Consider the following 19,272-nt stretch of genomic DNA (forward strand, 5'->3'; position numbering starts at 1 on the left):
ATAGTGCATATGAACTTTCTAAACTCAAGGACTTTGAGAAGCGCTATTATGTTGGCAAAGCGGTATCTGGTTATATTTTGATTGTTAATAAGGTGAGGAGACGATTACATTTGGTAATGCATCCACTATACAATGCTGATGGAATAAGGAGCCATAAAGCTACAACTATTGATGACCCGAATCGGGTATTGAAGAGAAATGTGGTTTCTCATATATGTAAAGATCATATTATTGGTGGAAGGATATCTAGAAATCTTTCAGGAGTTGGAGAAGTGTTTGGTGAGATAAGTCTCAATCTCTATGGCAAAGTTCATTACACAGAATTGGCAGATATGTGGTCACATGATCCACTATCTCAGTATCATGAGGGACAATTCGTCAAATACTAAGTATTAAGAATATCTCTTTCTGCCAAATGTACTATTCATATTGATCTGTCATTACTTTTAACACTAGATAGAATGCCTTCTGGAAAATCTATCAAATCATGCAATGATGCAATTGAAAATATTGAACAAATTGAAGATATTCATAATGTTAGTGTTGAGAATGTTGTCAAGATGAAACTCCAATCTCCTGGATTACAAGTTGAAGTGGTACATTTTGATATTAATGCACTGGTTCCTATTACCACGGTTGAAGAACCTACTTCCGATAAATCAAATGAGAGCTCAAATGCTATTCCAGTCCTTGTTTCAAATGAAATAACAACCCAAATAAAGATTACGTCTTCTCTGATAGTGAGACTAATAAATTGGGATCTTCAAAAGGCAAGAGGTCGAAAGAAACAACAAAAACAACTTCCCCTACGTTTGCTCCTCATGAAGTCATTAATACTCCTTCAGTTGGTTCTATAAAAACAAATAAAGTGGAAGATTTGAAACGCAAGACTATTCGAATCAGTAAAGGAAAGGCAAGTTCCAACGAAAACCATCATAAAGAAGGATCATTTACTACTACTATTTCATCATCACCTTTAGGGTGGTAGTGGGAAGGAGAGTTATGATTTCAAGGAAATGTAGGTTGAGTCTTCTGATTTACATTCGGAGAGGATATTATTATGAATGTTAATTAAAAGATAGTCGGCGGCAATAAGAGGTGAATACTAATCCTAAGTTCCGGGATTCGGACCCGTCATGCGGCGATGATTAAGTGTGTTTGCAGGCTACATACTTAATTCGTTGTCCTATTTAATCCTATCTTCTAGACTAGAGGCAATAAGAGGTGAATACTAACCCAAAGGTCCTGGGTTCGAGTCCGTCAGGTAACAAGTTATGCGTCTGGTTAAATGGTTAAGTGTGTTTATGCGCTACATACTTAATTCATTTTTCCAATTTTTATCATCTCTTCTTAGAGATGACAATGAGTACCCTACCCGTCGAGTAGTGAATTACCCATCCTCGAACATGATTTTTATTTTATTACTCATCCCCGACCCCGAAACTGATGGGTATATCTATTTTTATCCCCATCTCCAATTCGCCGGGTATCCGATATCCAACGGGTACCCCATTACCCGATTAAAATATGAATTTTTATTTATTATTTTTTAAATATATTAAATATTAAATATTAAAAACTCATATAAAAATATTACTTACTTGTATAGTTATATTATAGAAGTTGAACAATATACATACATGAATTTCAATAAGAATTAGAGAGAAGTTCATTAAAAATTAGAGAAAATTTTGAAACAAAATAAAGATAAAAGATGCTAACCTTGAAATAAGAAATGAATGTAGAGGAAAAATATTTGTTATTAAAGAAATGAAAAATTAAGAGTCATGGGGAATATAAATTAAATTAAAGATGGCATGCTGTGCTGGAGTGGGTAGTTGAGTGTTGATATAACTAATTAATTAATATATTTAATGTAAATTTGTAATCATCATATTAATGTAAAATTTGAAAATTCATTTAAAATTTTAATATATATATATATATATATATAATATAAATTTTAAAAGGATCTCAACTATATAATTTGCAATTGAAGAGTAGTAACTCAACATATTTATTCTCATCTTGTTCTTGGTATGAATCTCTTCTCTCATCTTTTTCACTAATTCACCATTGAAAACCCTAAATAATCTCTTCATCGTATCACAATCTTGAGATATTTCATCTGATCTAGCTCGTAGCATCTCCCAGTTGCCCCCAACCCGATCCAACTAAACCTTAAACTATTGTTGCCGTGGTGGTGGAAGCCTCCCCTGACGAATCCTAAACATTGTTGAGTGGACCAAATTGGATCCATGAACTAGTCGATTTGGAAGGTCGAATTCTTTGGTGACTTACTTTGAGATTGTCTCTCATTAGAATCGATTAGGTTCTCTCGAACTTCTTCCACATTGGAAGACGAAGAATCTCTATCCATCGATGATTATTATGCAAAGACGCTGTGTTGAACTGAATGGGGTCTCAATTGAAAAGTTTGTTCTGTTCACTATTATAATGAAACAACATGGAATTACTACACTCAGCTTCTATTTTCTTTTCAGTATTAATGTCGTTCCTGAGAGGTTTGATTGGCCCTAGATAGACTTCAAAGCCATTTAGTTCCACTTCATGAGCAATAAAGCATTTGGATGTAGACGTTAGCGTGCAAGGCTCGTCATTCACTGTTATCACATTTCCTTGATATTTAAAGCGCAGTTTATGGTGTAAAGTTGAGGCTACCACCTTGGCTTGATGCAGCCAAGGTCTTTGGAGGATAAGATTGTAAGAGGGTTGCATGTCAATGACACAAAAGTTAATTTTGAAATTGACACCAGTTACCTTGATGGACACTTTTAAATGTCCCATGATTTCTCTTCGAGAGCTATCAAAGCCTCTCACACATAAATCAGATGGGTATAATATTTGCTCCTTTTGGAATGCCAACCTTTTCCAATGTCCTCCATGGACAGATGTTCAACGCTGATCCATTATCAATCAAGGTCATCGGACTACCTTGTTGTTGATGCTAATAGAAATATATAGAGTTTTGGCATGACTTGGTCCATAGTCTGGAAGATCATTGTCATCAAAAGATATCATCATGCAGGCTTGTTCGTTTGTAACCATTGCCACCAATTCAAGTGGAATTTGGATTTTTGAAAGCTCATCTAGAACAACCTGTTTATGATCAAGTGAATACATGAGTATTTCCCAAATTGAAACATTAACATCGGTCTTCTTGAGTTGATTAAGAATACTCTGTGGTGGCATCATTATTTTAACCATCTTTATAAATTTCTTCTAGCTTCTACAATGTGGTCCTCCTCACGTTGTTTGTCTTTCTCTAAAGCTTTAATAAAAGATGCTCGGCAATCTGCTCCAGAACGAGTACTGTTGATGTTGTCATCATTCGCTCGTATATCTTGATCGGACAATAAGGTTTCCCAGCTATGAACACTTGAATTTTGACTCATGACCACTTGGGTTTCTTCCCTTACCTCCTTGCCATTAGACCATGGCCAGGATTCTTTCTTATTTTCAGTCTTTGGGAGCAAATCTTCCCACACATGGCCTGGCTCAATAACTCATACTTCAAAAATATCTTCAGCTGGTTCATCATGAATCAAGTCCAGTAAACACCTTGGGTCCAGCACTTCATATTCTATTGAAATCAGATTAATCCCATAATTCGGCAGAGCATTGGAAGTCACATTGGGCTTAGGAATAATACATTGATCGATCAAATCCTGAAGCTTGTACCGCAAATTCCTGCACATTTCTTTCTGGGTCACTTTTAGGCGTTTAGTCATTCGATCATATTCAGAGGTTTGAGCATGTGTCAGAGGAGCCTTATGCAATTTGGGACGAGTGTTTTCGCCAGCGGCCAACTTAATAAGAGGGATTCTAATCAAATCTTCATCAGACGACTCATCTGACTCGCCTACCCAAGTGTCCTCCTCTTATTCATACTTTAGTTCAGACTCCTAGACCGATGGTGCTTTTACTGTCTTTAGTTAAATAACAGGTTTTAGATTCGGATATATTTCAGCATTTGGATTAGGCATCGGCGTCTGATGTAGTGTCTGATTGAAGACATCCTTACTGGTCTTCATAACATGTACAACATTTGAAAGCGAGGCCATCTGCCCCATCATTTTCTCGAACATTGCCTTCATTTTAGACATCTCAGTATTAAGTGAATCATTCTTTGGGCTTGAGAATTCAGTCGTCATAACAGGTTTTTTTTGATAAATCTCCCTATCTTGGGATCCCTTGCACGAGTCTTTTGAGCGAAAGAGTAAAACAACGCTTGAAACAAAATTAAAACACGGCTAAGGGAAGAATCATTTTAAAAGAGATGAAAATCTATTGTTTAATTTTAAACCTATAGAGTCAAAAAAGAAATCAATCAAAATGTAAGGGAAGAAACCCGATGGAAACCCGACAGAGTCCAATTGTATGAAGCTGTACACTCAAGATATACCATTGAGAATAACCAAAATAGAGACATACATAAAATGGATAAGAACATGAGATAGATAGCCTGTGTATTTTGATTGAGGATAACCAAAACTGAGACATACATATCATGGATGATAACTAAGATAGATAACATGTATATTTTGATTGAGGATAATAAAAAAAGAAACATGCATATCATGAATAATAACGTAAGATAGATAGCATGTATATTTTGATTAAGGATAATCAAAACAGAGTCATGTATCAAGTGTTCATCTCAAAACGAAACATAAATCAATATAAAATTAAAAAGAAATTAAGGACTACATTTACCTAACCAACTCTCTAGCCTAGGCCTAATTAGGTTATAAACTATTAGCTCATATGCCCAAGGTTAACACTTAACCATGTAAGAGCATGTACATGAGATTTGTCCTCAACTTTGTCTTCGGTTGCTCCTGCTTCATCCTCGGACACCTTTCTGTTTCATTTTGATCTGTTACTTTTCCAATTGGTCATCACTCAGAGGTGATCTCAACATATAATTTCAATAGAATGTAAAAGGGGAAAACATGTGTTCTTTTCCTTCGTACAGTCTTTTCAAATACAGAAGCGATGGGCGATGGGCTTCAGTTGGATTTAATTATCCCACATAACACAAAAGCAAGATAAAAACTCAAAATTCATATATAATGATTAGGTTATGTACCTTGCTGATTAGATTTTTTTAAAACAATATAAATATTCACAGTTTTAAATAGTAGCCAACCGTTTGTTTCAAGTTAAGCATCAAAGATCCTCTGCAGAGTCGCTAGTTTTTTGTACAGTCCCGAAATAGTTCTTTTCAGGACCAATTTTTTTTTTTGAAAATCATCGGCTAAACGCCTTTTGGTTTCGAGAAAAGGAGACCCGTCTTTTAAAAGGGCTCCAGTTTTGGAAAACCGTTGATACTATAGTGTTAAGTAGATTTGCTCTGCCCTTAAGAGTCGTCGAACACCGTAATTAACCAGCTTTATATCTTACCACCCACTCTAGTCTTGGAGCAGGGATGAGGGGTTTGGATAATAAGCTTAACCCGGATTCTCTCGAAAACTTTATGAAATTAAAATTTGTCGATTTTATATTATTAAATCTCTTAGCTTACCTTCCTCTCAAATTTCGCAAAAATAGTGAGAACACCACCCTTCCGAGGGCAGTCTTACTCGAAAATGAGATGAGGAATCGAATTAGGATTCACTAATACAAAACATAACTGGCTCAATTAAGAGTCTCCACCTAATTCACTTGTTAAAGAAATTAGGAAAGAAATAAAGAGATTCGTTTTGAAAGGTCTAGTGCTTGGTGATGTGCTAGAAATGCATTAGCGATATGTCCAGCACACTCATCCCAATAGATGGTCTCTACTACGTAACAGTTGGCTAGTTTAAAACTGTGAAAATATTACATTTAATTATTTTTGAAAAGTTTAATTATCTAATCAATCTTGGGAGAGGTTATAGTTTGTGGGAATCAAATGTTTCATCCAGGAAACCATGTTTTAGGATATCCTGTCAAATTCTAAATAATAAATAGATGACGAATAAAGCTAAGGTGAAATCATACCTTGGAGATATAGTATATAAGAATGGAGAAATCCAAACAAGCGATAATTAGGATTCAATTAGTTAGATGAATCATCCTAAGATTTTCCTTTTAACTTTAGATTTATAGAACTCTTCGCCAATGAATTTTAAAGATTAAAAGAGTGTACAGAAAACACGAGAATGATTCAGAAAAATATTTTATGAAAAAAATATTTATTTTAGTCAATAATAATTTTTTTAGGAATTTCTAATAATTTATTTAATTAAACGAATTTAAAATAATTAAAACAAATGAAATAAATGAAGAAAAATCTCGAAAAAATAATTTAGAAAAATATATTAAATAACAAGATATTTATTTGAATTATTTATAATTTTTTAGAATTTTAAAAGATTTATTTGGTATTTTAAAATAATTAAATGAATTATAAAAGAATAAAATAAAAGGACACTTGGAAGAACTGTGGCCCTTGGATCAAATCTCAAATCTTAGCAAAGGAACAGGAGAATAGGAGTATGTTGTTCTTCAACAAAACAAAACATCTTCTGAAAGCTTAGTCAAGGAGATATCTTGTTCAATTCTTAACGAAATTGAACAAAGTTAGAGGCTATGGATCCTCTGTGATGCAGGCTACGAGATTGATTGAGCTCCCCAACTCTAACTCACATCGTAGAATTCGCTATTCTTCAAACAAGTCACGGTCCCAGCCTTAGTTGGGTTATCGAAACGCAGATTATTTTTTAAAGTTCAAAACATATGCAAGGGTTGATATCAGATAGAATTCAGCAAGAGGAACCAATCCGTGACTTCAATTCACACTGGACATAGGAAATTTTTGACAAAGAAAACATAACCAGAAAATAGAATTTCTAAAAACACTAGATGTTCTTCAGTTTTTTTCGCCAGTTTGTAGGATGAAAATCAAATGAAGATATCTTCGTGAATTCTTCACCAAATCTAGTAATTCCAAGTGTTATGGAACCACGTTGAACTTGTCTTCAATCCTACATAAGTTCACGACACAAATATCAATAGAGGAAGAGCCACGCCGATCAAACAGTAACATACCAAAAGAAGAAATAAGAAACTTGATTTCTGAGTTCCTGTCTTCTAGGTTTATATTTGACACTTCCAGCAACCTCCAACTAAGACCTAAAATGTTTCTAAACCACAGACTATCATCAAGGCTCATTAAAAATCATCTTAGCCAATTCTAGAACTTAGTTTCAAAGGATTAAGCAAAGTTTTTATGAAATTCATCAAATTCAAACATAGTTATGTAAATCCAATTCTAATCTATTATTTATACATATTAGAAGATGTAGACAATCACAATTCATGACAGGAAGCCATAACCAAACGAAATCAGATTTTCAGTTTTTAGGTAAATTTTAGGTGATTTTGATTTAAGTTATCTTAGACGCTCTACTTTGTTGCATTAGTTATTGTTAGAAATCTTGTCTTGAAAAATAACAGAAAATATATATAAAATGATGTTACAAATAAATTAAAAAAATACAATATTACAAGAACGAAATCACCAGATAAAATGTTGATTCGAGGCATGTGTTAGACACATTTCCCTTAAAACAGTTCTATCGTCTCCCGTTTGTGCTGGAGCTTATCGTAGATGGCTGTCTCCCAGGGTACAACGAATCCAGTAGTGATTCTGCACTGAAATCACTACTCGTCGAACTTGATCAGCGTACCTGAACTATCACCGGGTTTCAACGGAAAATATCGAGCGAAGAACTCAAAGAACACTCAAAAAATAAGAAGATGGCTTTTGGAATTCTAGAGTGAGAAAGAATGAAATGATGAAGTATTTGTAAAATGAAATAATGAATGGGTATATATTGCTGAGAATTAAACCTGTAAATAAAACCATCCAAACATTTATTAGCAATAAATATTGCTCATTCATTTATTAATTAATCCATAACTAATTAACATCAGCCTATACGTTGATTTGCAGAAATGCAATGTTAGACATTCAATGCTAATGCTAGCTAATTGAAGAGTCCATACGTTAGCCAATAGGCCAATTAAAGCTAAATGTTTATCCTAACATTATACTTTAATTTTCTAATTAGGCATTAAATATTAATTAAACAATTAATATTTAATTATAATTTGGATTAAATTCACCGTTAATTCACGTTTGAATTTGTGTGAATTTTATTTGATTTTATTTATTTACAATCTTATTTCCATTCATTAATGGAATTAGCTTAATTCCAACAATCCCCCACATTAATGGAAATTGAAAGATTAACCCGGTGAAAGGTTCAACAGTTGAATTCTACATAGGATAGGTAGGTGTAACCCTTTGAACCTTCCCTTGTGAAAGCATATAACTTTACTAGCTGATTAGTAGACTCGATGTCCTTGAACTATTCTGCCTTTTGTGTAAATGATTACACACTTTCACATAGAATTCTCCCTAATACATGTCAAGCTCTCATGGTTGTGTCCATTTTGGCCATGGAACACGCGCCTGGTTCTGTGAGGGGGTCTAGAATTGAGCCGTGCAATTCTTTCGAAGCGGCCCCACTTCTCCCTCACATAGGTGATCTCTTTGTTCACAAAGAATCATTAAAAGTGATATACTTATCCTCGTCAAAATATTATTGTTTCGTTATAGGATTAATCCTCAACAATAACTTTCCAAGTCAGTACAATTAGGTTGTCCCATTGAACCTAGTTCTTGGGATCTCCAGTCTGCATAGGTTGGGTTTTCCTTCATACCAACTTATAGTAGGCTAATGTCTCAAAAGACTTCAAACTATCTCTCTATTCAATAATCTGATTAGTGGATCCACAATGTTATCTTTGACTTACATAGTCAAATTTGATAACTTCATTAGAGAGTATAGTCTAATGACATTATGTCTAAGACGTGTATGTCTAGACTTGTCACTGACTCTAAGCTTGTCCAATTTTCAATTACTATCACAATAATTAGAAATTTATGTTGGTACATTCTTAGTTAACCTTGGAACATCTTCTAATAAGAAGCATAATCATTCGTACATGCTTATCATTTAATTTTTTATGAAAATATTGTTTACCTGGCTAACTAGTAGACAAAATGTCTTTGAACTATTATGCATTCGTGTAAACAATTATATATTTTACATAAAAATATTTTATTTTTTGACATAAGTCAAAAATATAGATTATAACGTTTAATCTATCCATCATAAGTTTCTTAGAAGATTTCCATACGTAGATTGCACTTCTAAGTGTAAACATATTTACTTTAAGACGTAGAGTCTTTCATTTAATAATATCAATATATCATTTGATAACAACATGATATTTCGTTTAGTGCAATTCATATCCTTTATGGATTTAATCATTTTTATCGTAATTTTCAACGATAAAAATATCGTACAAAAGACACGTAATGAAATAATTTTCATTGTCTTCATGATATATATAATTGTCACATCCACTTTTTAATAAAAGTATGATCAAATTTTTCATATCATTATTATAAAATTTGTTATAAGTCATATCAAGACTTTATAAACTTTTTTTTTCATTTATTTCATAAAATTCTTTTGAAGACATTGGTTCTTCAAAATTTTATGAAAATAATGTCAAAATATGACACGTTTCTTGATTTCAAAATCCTCAAATCTAAAATATCGATTTGAACACCAACTCAGCAAATATAAACAATAAATTTTCTTGTTATTTTCTTTCTTTTTGTAAAGTTGCGCAACTTTATCTTTTATAGAGAACAGATTTCTCTAACAATAAATTATCTTTTTATTTATCATAATATACACAATTATTTTTGTGTTATAATCAATAAAAATATTTGCCCCCACATTCGTGTTGGTACCATTTTTTAAATCACACACTTATATGATTTAAATCAATAATTTTATAATCAAGAAATTGTCACACAATTCTTTTACAAATTTCTTTTGTTATACTTATCATACAATAAATAAGATAACTATATCATAAATATTTAATTGAATAAAATATAATTTCTATACAAGAGATTAGAATGTTTATTCATATATAAATCATTCTTCACATAATCTCTACATAAGAAATTAAAATATTTAATCAATTAAAATATTTATTTCAACACTTAATTTCTATAAAAGAAATTAGAATATTTAATCAAATAAATATTCACCATATCACATGATTTCTACAAAAGAAATCATAATGTTTCAAGCATCTTTGACCGAAGCCGTTTAAACATTTATTTTCGATTGCACGTTTGCATCCCGCAATATTGGCACGTTTGCCACATTATTCTCAAATCAAACAAGACTTTTCTTGTAATTATTTGATTTCAAAATATCAAATCCAATAAATCTTTATGATACAATTAAACAATGTATATCAAATATATTATATTATACCAAATTTAATATATCCATATATATGTTATTATATATTATTGCTTCATGAATTTTTGTCACCACAACAAAACAACTATAATATATATAGTCAATAACATAGAAACGTAATCAAATAAATAATATGTTATATATTATTAAACAAATATATATATAATTTCATTTATCATTAAAAATACGTTTAAAAAATACATGACAATTATTTAGAATATTAATTATTACACTTAATTAGAATGTTGATCATTTATCTTTAATCGAATATAAAACTAACTAATTATAAAAATAAATATTCATGTCATCAATTATTCGTTTCTTAATTAATTAGATGACCTTTAACATTCTTTAACAAATCTTTGTCAATCAAAGAACACATGATTTGTGACAAATTTCAAAATTATCTATTAAAATAAAAATAGATAGAAAATAAATCTTAATTTATATATATATATATAAATTTCTAGATAATCATACTTATTATGAATAACATGAACCATCATATTATTAGCTAATATGCATGATTTATATTAATAATCAATTAGCACATAATCAAATTAAATATAACTACAAATATATTTCATATCTTAATCGAAGCACTTACATTGCCATGTTTTGAACAATAATCGACGTGAAACGACTATGCATGCTCAAAATAAATCTGAGTAGATTATTCTCACCGAGACTAATTTCCATAGTCGTGTCTCTTTAAATGAATGATTAGAATAAGTTCTAAAACAAACAACTTATTTAATCTCAAGAAATTAAAATGTCTCAAAATATTAATGACAACATTATTTTGACAAATTAAATTTCCACATAAGAAATCGTCAGGATACCCAATTCATTTCATAATTTCTATATAAGAAATTATAATGATTTCAACATTCATATTATATATATATATATATATATATTATAAAAATCATCATCAACCTATTAATCTCATAATTTTTACACAAGAAAATTATAATGATTTTCACATCAAGACTCAAGTCTGAATTTTATAAAGAAATCATTAACTACACCATTCATCTCCAACATCAATGGATAGAGTCATTTTAAGGAGTCTGATTTCTACCAAGAAATCATTGACTATCCATTCATCTCATAATTTCTACAAGAAATTGGAATGGTTTCAACATCAATACCTTTAACAAGTCTAATTTCTACAAAGAAATCATTGACTATCCCATTCATCTCATAATTTCTACACAAGAAGTTTGAATGGTTTCAATATCAATGACGACTAAAGTCATTTTAGCTAGTCCAATTTCTATAAAGAAATCATTGACTACCCCCATTCAACTCATAATTTATACACAAGAAATTGGAATGGTTTTTAACATCAATGACCACTGTCATTTTAACAAATCTGATTTCTACAAAAGAAATCATCTCATCAGCTGGATTCGAACACATCCCTCCACGCATCATTGCGTCTAAACTTTGAACCACTGCGCCAATGCACCCTTTCAATGTTATATTACTATTTACGACATTTTGTCTTCTTTTTAGAGAAACTTAATTTTCTCTTCTTTTAACTTAAACTCTGTCAAACAATGAATATATACACATTTAAAACCATAACTTATTACCATAATAAAATGTAATATATAAAACAATGTATAAATAAAGATATCTCTCTTTATTTATTAAATCATCCTACCATATTCTTATTAATTATATTGCTTAATTAAAAAGAAGCTATATATTATAATTAATTATTTTCAAACTGAAACCATATGTTTCAATTATAATTAATTTTAACACCATAAATTTTATAAAAATTGAAAGCTAACATATTAGTTACTTTCTTATTTTCATTCATTATTATTAATAATTTTAATGACCAAACAAATCTTTAAATAAGACTAGAACAAATTAAATTATTGTGTTCTAAATTATTTTCTATATAACATTTGTATAATGAATATACAAATTAATGTTTCTTGAGAAAATTTTCATATCAAAATATATTAGCTTATAAAACTAAGCTTTAACAGCATAAAAACATATGTGTTAATAATCAAACATATTTATATGCAATAAAGACTTATCTTTATTTGTTGATTCCTTAAGATGAATCTTTTTTATTTTTTCGAAATGAACATCATCTCTTTCGCAACACCGCGACTCGTATTTCTGAAACATCAAAGATAAAAAAAAATATTCGATGGCGCAAGCTCTTAAATAGCTTAGCACAAAGAAACTGTTTTAAGATTGTTAGAAATCTTGTCTTGAAAAATAACAGAAAATATATATAAAATGATGTTACAAATAAATTAAATAAATACAATATTACAAGAACGAAATCACCAGATAAAATGTTGATTCGAGGCATGTGTTAGACACATTTCCCTTAAAACAGTTCCATCGTCTCCCGTTTGTGCTGGAGCTTATCGTAGATGGCTGTCTCCCAGGGTACAACGAATCCAGTAGTGATTCTGCACTGAAATCACTACTCGTCGAACTTGATCAGCGTACCTGAACTATCACCGGGTTTCAACGGAAAATATCGAGCGAAGAACTCAAAGAACACTCAAAAAATAAGAAGATGGCTTTTGGAATTCTAGAGTGAGAAAGAATGAAATGATGAAGTATTTGTAAAATGAAATAATGAATGGGTATATATATTGCTGAGAATTAAACCTGTAAATAAAACCATCCAAACGTTTATTAGCAATAAATATTGCTCATTCATTTATTAATTAATCCATAACTAATTAACATCAGCCTATACGTTGATTTGCAGAATTGCAATGTTAGACATTCAATGCTAATGCTAGCTAATTGAAGAGTCCATACGTTAGCCAATAGGCCAATTAAAGCTAAATGTTTATCCTAACATTATGCTTTAATTTTCTAATTAGGCATTAAATATTAATTAAACAATTAATATTTATTTATAATTTGGATTAAATTCACCGTTAATTCACGTTTGAATTTGTGTGAATTTTATTTGATTTTATTTATTTACAATCTTATTTCCATTCATTAATGGAATTAGCTTAATTCCAACAGTTCACACATCATCTATATGTTAGATTTAAGTAATAACATTAGACAATAAGGTAGAAAATCATCGATTATCAATGAAAATGTAGAAAATGCAAGTTCAACCTCAAAACCTAGTTTAAAGTTTAAGTTAAAGTATGAATTCAATTTGGATACTTAATTTACAGTACATTCAAGCTTTACAAGTGGAGAGATCGAAGCTCAAAGTAGAAAAATGAAGATTCGAAGATTTTCTAGCAAAGTTCTTAAAGGAGATGACCGGAAAATGCCCTGGTTTACTTCGTGCTCTTAGCCCTTCTCCAACTGATCGGAATCTCTCTCTAAAAAATCAAAAAAATCGCCTTTCTGAATACATTACAGCTAGCCTTTTTTCCCTTCAGAATTTCAGTTTCCCTCCAGAATTTTCATGCTATGATGTGTCGTTTGTGGCGCGACGTTCAGTTCGTGTCGTGACGTGCAGTTTGTGACGTGATGTGATGTGTCATTCGTGTCGTAACGTGTCGTTCGAGTTGTTCGTTTTTATTTTTCTTCTTTTAGCTGCAGTAGCGTTATTCTGAAAAAAATACAAAAATTAATATTATACTCAAAATTTACGATTTTTCGGCTCGGATATCACAAAGGGTCTAAATTTTCAAAGACTTGTTTGTTTGAAAAATTGCCCCTGGATCCAATCGAAAAGAGCTCAAGAATGTCCAATTTTCAAATTAGTTATTTTTTATGACTTTATTAATATGATATATAAGTATTATATTTATTTATTATTTGGGGTATAAAATGTCAATGTCTACAAGGTCCAACTGATGATTTTTACATCCGGTCGAGAGGTCAGACTTAGGAACGAGCACTCCTGAACCTAGGACTGATGACTTCCACTTAGGACCGAGAGGTTCAACCGAGAAAACAAACCTAGGACCGATGAATCTTGACCCTGACCGAGGATCCCTGAACATAGGACCGATGAGCTTAGGCCATAGCTAACCTAGGACAGATGGTTTATACACCAAAATCGAGGATTTAAACCAAGGACCGAGAGTCCTTAGCAACTCGACCGAGGGACTTTGGCACTTTGACCGAAAATCCCGAGCCTCGACCTAGACCAATGGTCTTTTGATCCCGACCAACAAAAACGAACCCAAGGCTTATGATTCCGGTCCTAAGGCCTATTTGGTTCCAATTTTCAAAATCCAAAATTATTTTTTGTACTTTTGAAGCCCCAAACCATTTTCTAAAATTCCATAAAAATTAAAAAAATGTTTTCAAAATATTTTTGGAATGTTTTCCACAAAATAATATTTTTATAAAAATTTGTTTGGTGTTTATTTCTAAACTCTAATGCCTTTAAAAATGACTGATATTCTTCAAGTATTTTCTCCCTAAGAGATCATCATAAACATGTATCAACATTTAAATATTGTTATTTCAATATTTAAATAATGCACAAACTGTATGCATTCATTGGACCGGAAGAATAATCGATAAAATAAAACGTTATACAACCGATTTTCAAAATCCAACTTTATAAATAGAGACAATTTTTAAAACGGGTATGGAAGATGAAGCGCGAAAGCTCTTTCCTGAGTATCATCAAACTACGAACTAAAAGAATTTTTGGCCAATACGTTTATATATGTATGCCAACTTTTATTGATTTATAAAAATCAATTAATGACTTTTTTTCAAAATAAATAATATCTTAATTTAATTATGTTTAAAACATAATTAATTTAAAATTAAAGGATTTCTAAAAATTAAATTGTGATTTAATTATCGTAAATTTCCAAATTATTTAAAATTAAACCCTAAAATTAATCATTTTTAATTAATTTTAAAAGTTGTCATGAGTCATTGAAAATCTTTTAAAAATAATATTTTATTTTAAAAGAAAATTTTGACACGCAAACCGAGATTAAAAATTTTCGAACCTCAACTTTTTTTCGCAAAACCTGAATAAAAAAGAGTTTTTCCGGGGTTAAATTAAAATTGTTAATTTCATTAAAAATGATTATTGATTCAAATTATTTGATGACAAATTATTATTATTTACCATATTTATTTAGTAAATATTTTATTACTTATTCAAAATAAAATATATTCTGAATAAAATTTTATATAATAAAATTTTTTAATCTTGTTAAAACATTAAAAAAAAATATTATTTAAAAATATTTGATTTAAAATTACAATTTTATGAAAAATAAATATACAAACTTAATTATTAATTTTATTTTATGAAAACTATATATACAAACAAATAATTATTTAAAAATATTTTATTATTACTATTTGTTTCATAATATAATAATTAATTTAAAGTATGTGATATATATTTAAAACAAGAATTTTTTCTGATTTAATGAGTTTGAGTAGCTGTTTGGCAACAAATTCTCCATTTGGCTGCCCATGGTTGGATGCATTATTTTTCCATTTAATTTTTAAAGCTAAATAGAAAGGAGGTGTGGATTTTAACTGAAAAAAAATACTTAAATATGTATACATGATATCCTAGTGTACAAGTAAAACTGATTTTTTTTTTTTAATAAAGTTATTATTATTATTATTATTTTTTGTTAACAGAATAAATATGACACATTCTGTGAAATTAATAGGAATAAAAAAAAAATAGTTCAAAAGTAAATTTGAAATCTTGAACCAAGTTATAAACAGGAAAATTTGAGGGAATGACCCTAATAACAGGTCTAAATGTGTATAGTGTGGGGCATAATTTTTATAGCGCTGGTGACCCTCTTTTTTTAATGACAATTATACTCTTTTTTTATATGCGTATAGTGTGGAGTTGCGTGACGCACCCGAAACCCTATAAAGTCACAATTTTTTTTTTGATTCATTTTCTCTCTCATCTAGGTCTTCTCCACCGTAAACCCTAATGGCGGAGAAGACTTTCTCTTCTTTTCATCGGCGAAGAACAAATCGAAGAGGCACCATTCCACTATATTCATTGGCGTAGAGCGACGAAGAACTTCCAACGGCGAACTGCGGCTCCAACGGCGAACGACGACGGTCAAAGATAAAATTTCCATTATATTCGTTTATATTTTGTGTTGATTTCGTTTACATATGATTGTTTGTGTTTATTTCCTTTATAGAACGACATTGATTCGCCCCGATTCGTTGAATGCAGGTTGGTTGGTTGGTTGATTTGTATACGACTGTTGATGGACTCTCAGGTTGGTTGCGTCACGCAGTTGCGTTGCGTCACAAATTATACTCCCTATACCAGCTAGTTGGATTATACTCCCCGATCAATTCTTCTGGTTGTGCTCGCACTGGTATGTTTAGTACACAAATTTAATTTATGTTTTCCACTGTGCCCCATAGATGAGGAAAATTAACTGTGCTGCAATCAACTTCTGTTTCTTAAATATCAATTGGAATGCACAAATGATTAAATATGCTCTTTATCCATTATCCCGTATTAGTGAAATTCAATACTACTAGTCAACTGAATGTTGGTAGCACAAGATACCTATTTTTCCTCTTTTAGAAAAGATACATATTTAATAATAAAACTTAAATGGTAATTTTATGAATATATTTTTATGAACCAAACTTTTATTTGCTGTTATATTCTTACAAGTTCTTTCACATGCTTGTCACATTAAATTGTAGATTTGATCTTTTTTTCTTGACAGAACCATACAATTGACTTGGAAGGAGAGGTAGGAAAGAACCTGAAGTGCTGGCTGCTGCATCGTTGAAACGATCATATGTAGAGAATAGACTGTACTTAGTCTCTAGATACAGCCAACATGAAATCTTTCCCAACTCTTTGGTTTCAAGTGCAATCAACCTCAAAAAATTGAATTCATCGCAGCTTAATTCTCCCGGAAAAATTTGTTCCATGGCTAAGAAGTACATATACATGAGCCAAACTTTTAAAAAGAGACTGGCATTTGGTAAGAACTTCTGTTTCCTATTCACTAAATTTGTTTGTTTATATAAGTTGTGTATATCTCATTTTCTTTGTTTTGTTCTGATCCAGGTATATCTAGAATACATGGATATGACATTTTCACGAAACTGCCACATAGAGCTGGAGACATGGTAGTTTTCCCTCCTTCTAAACCTTTTTTTTCATTCTAGTCATGCGTTGTCTTCTCCTTACATTTAACATTTAATGTTGTAGGTAATCGAATATACTGGAGACATTGTAAGACCTTCCATAGTAGACCGAAAAGAACATTTGATATACAACTCTCTAGCGGTAAGTTCAAACTTTGTATCAATTCATTTTAGATATGTATCACCATTTTTGTCTAGCATACTCAGTTATGCACTGATGATGTCACTTTCTTTGGTAGGGAGCTGGAACTTACATGTTCCGTATTGATAATGAACGGGTTATTGATGCCACCAGAACCGGAAGCGTGGCACATTTAATTAACCACTCATGTGATGTAAGTAATCAAAACTTAATTATATTGAATCTTGTTTGGTTAAGTTGTATATTTTACATGCATATTTTGTTTTGCAGCCTAATTGCTATTCAATAGTTATAAATACAAATGGTGATCAACATATAATCATATATGCAAAAAGAGATCTTAAGCAATTGGAAGAATTGTCATATGACTATAGGTTTTCAATTTGAAGTCTTTTTGCACTTTTTTTTTATATTTCCTAAAATTGCACAAATTTTATATATGTACATTGCCTGAAATTGCAGATTCTTCTCCAAAGGCAAGCAATTAGCGTGCTACTGTGGTGCTGAAAGGTGCAGAGGCGTTGTGAATGACGCCGAATCAGATGCACAGACATCGACTTTATGTGTACAAAGGAAAGATTTGATAGAATGGAAAGGAGAATGAATTGATTCTTCTTGCAGGCTTAAGAATTTCTGCATTGTTACAGATTTTCTAATACATTCTTTTTTTCTTGATTATTATTATTATATATATTGTAATTGACTTCAGGTGAGAATATATATATACACATAAGGGAAGTGGGAATCCAAACCAACCTATATGTAAAGGGGCTTGTGATGATAGTGTAGAACATGATTCATTGGATTTTTATGTGAAATATTTATATTTTAAATATGTATTATCATTGATTTGGATCTGCCATTTTTTAACATCTTCTTATCCAGCTTATTATTTGGTTGTCATTAATTTAATTTTTTTTACATTCTGTAATTTTTTCACATAATGTCAATATATGTCTTCCTTTTGACCTTATTGAATTTATTTTCATAAATTTAAATAAAAATGTAACTCCTATGAAAATTTGATAAATTTTGTGCTTTTAATATAAGACAATTGGAGGGATGAGAAAAATAAACCAAAACAAACCACAAAACAAGGGGTTAGATGCCAATAAGGTCAAAATATTATCATCCTGTACAAAAACCTCTCTTCCGAATAGAGACAAACGCATAGAGCATAAATCATTTTAATCTTTCAGTACCATAACTCCTCTCTTATAAGGTTATTCTGTTATTTTCTTTCCAAATCATTTTCTTGAATGTGAATGAATGTTCAGTATTCATGATTTTGCACAGAAAGACCTAGTACTATCGGCTGCAATTTTCCACTCTCCATTATACACAACAAATACGTCAGCAAATACTTCAACTGCAATTGAAAAAAAAATGATACTATCAATCGAGAGACACAACCGTAATAATGAAATGCAAGTATTAACTATAAATGGTCTGGTCGCGTTACGCACCTGCGTGACGCACCTGCGTGACGTACTCGCATTCACGAGACGCACCCAGATTCCGCCGCAACGATGACATTTACCTAATCAATCCCTAATCTCTAAACCTTAACAAACAATGCGTTCAAAAAAAGAAATAAAGGAAGAAGTAAGCATACCAGTAGCAGCGGACATCCTTCATTCGTTGGGATTCTGACGTCTTCGT

The 19,272-nt window shown here is 31.0% G+C and overlaps 1 pseudogene; it reads left to right on the forward strand.

Annotated features, from left to right (window-relative positions):
• Positions 1-461: 461 nt before the first annotated feature.
• Positions 462-18,469, forward strand: LOC124935132 (annotated as a pseudogene).
• Positions 18,470-19,272: the final 803 nt, after the last annotated feature.

Source organism: Impatiens glandulifera, chromosome 4 (assembly GCF_907164915.1).
Source record: "Impatiens glandulifera chromosome 4, dImpGla2.1, whole genome shotgun sequence".
Lineage (NCBI taxonomy): Eukaryota > Viridiplantae > Streptophyta > Magnoliopsida > Ericales > Balsaminaceae > Impatiens > Impatiens glandulifera.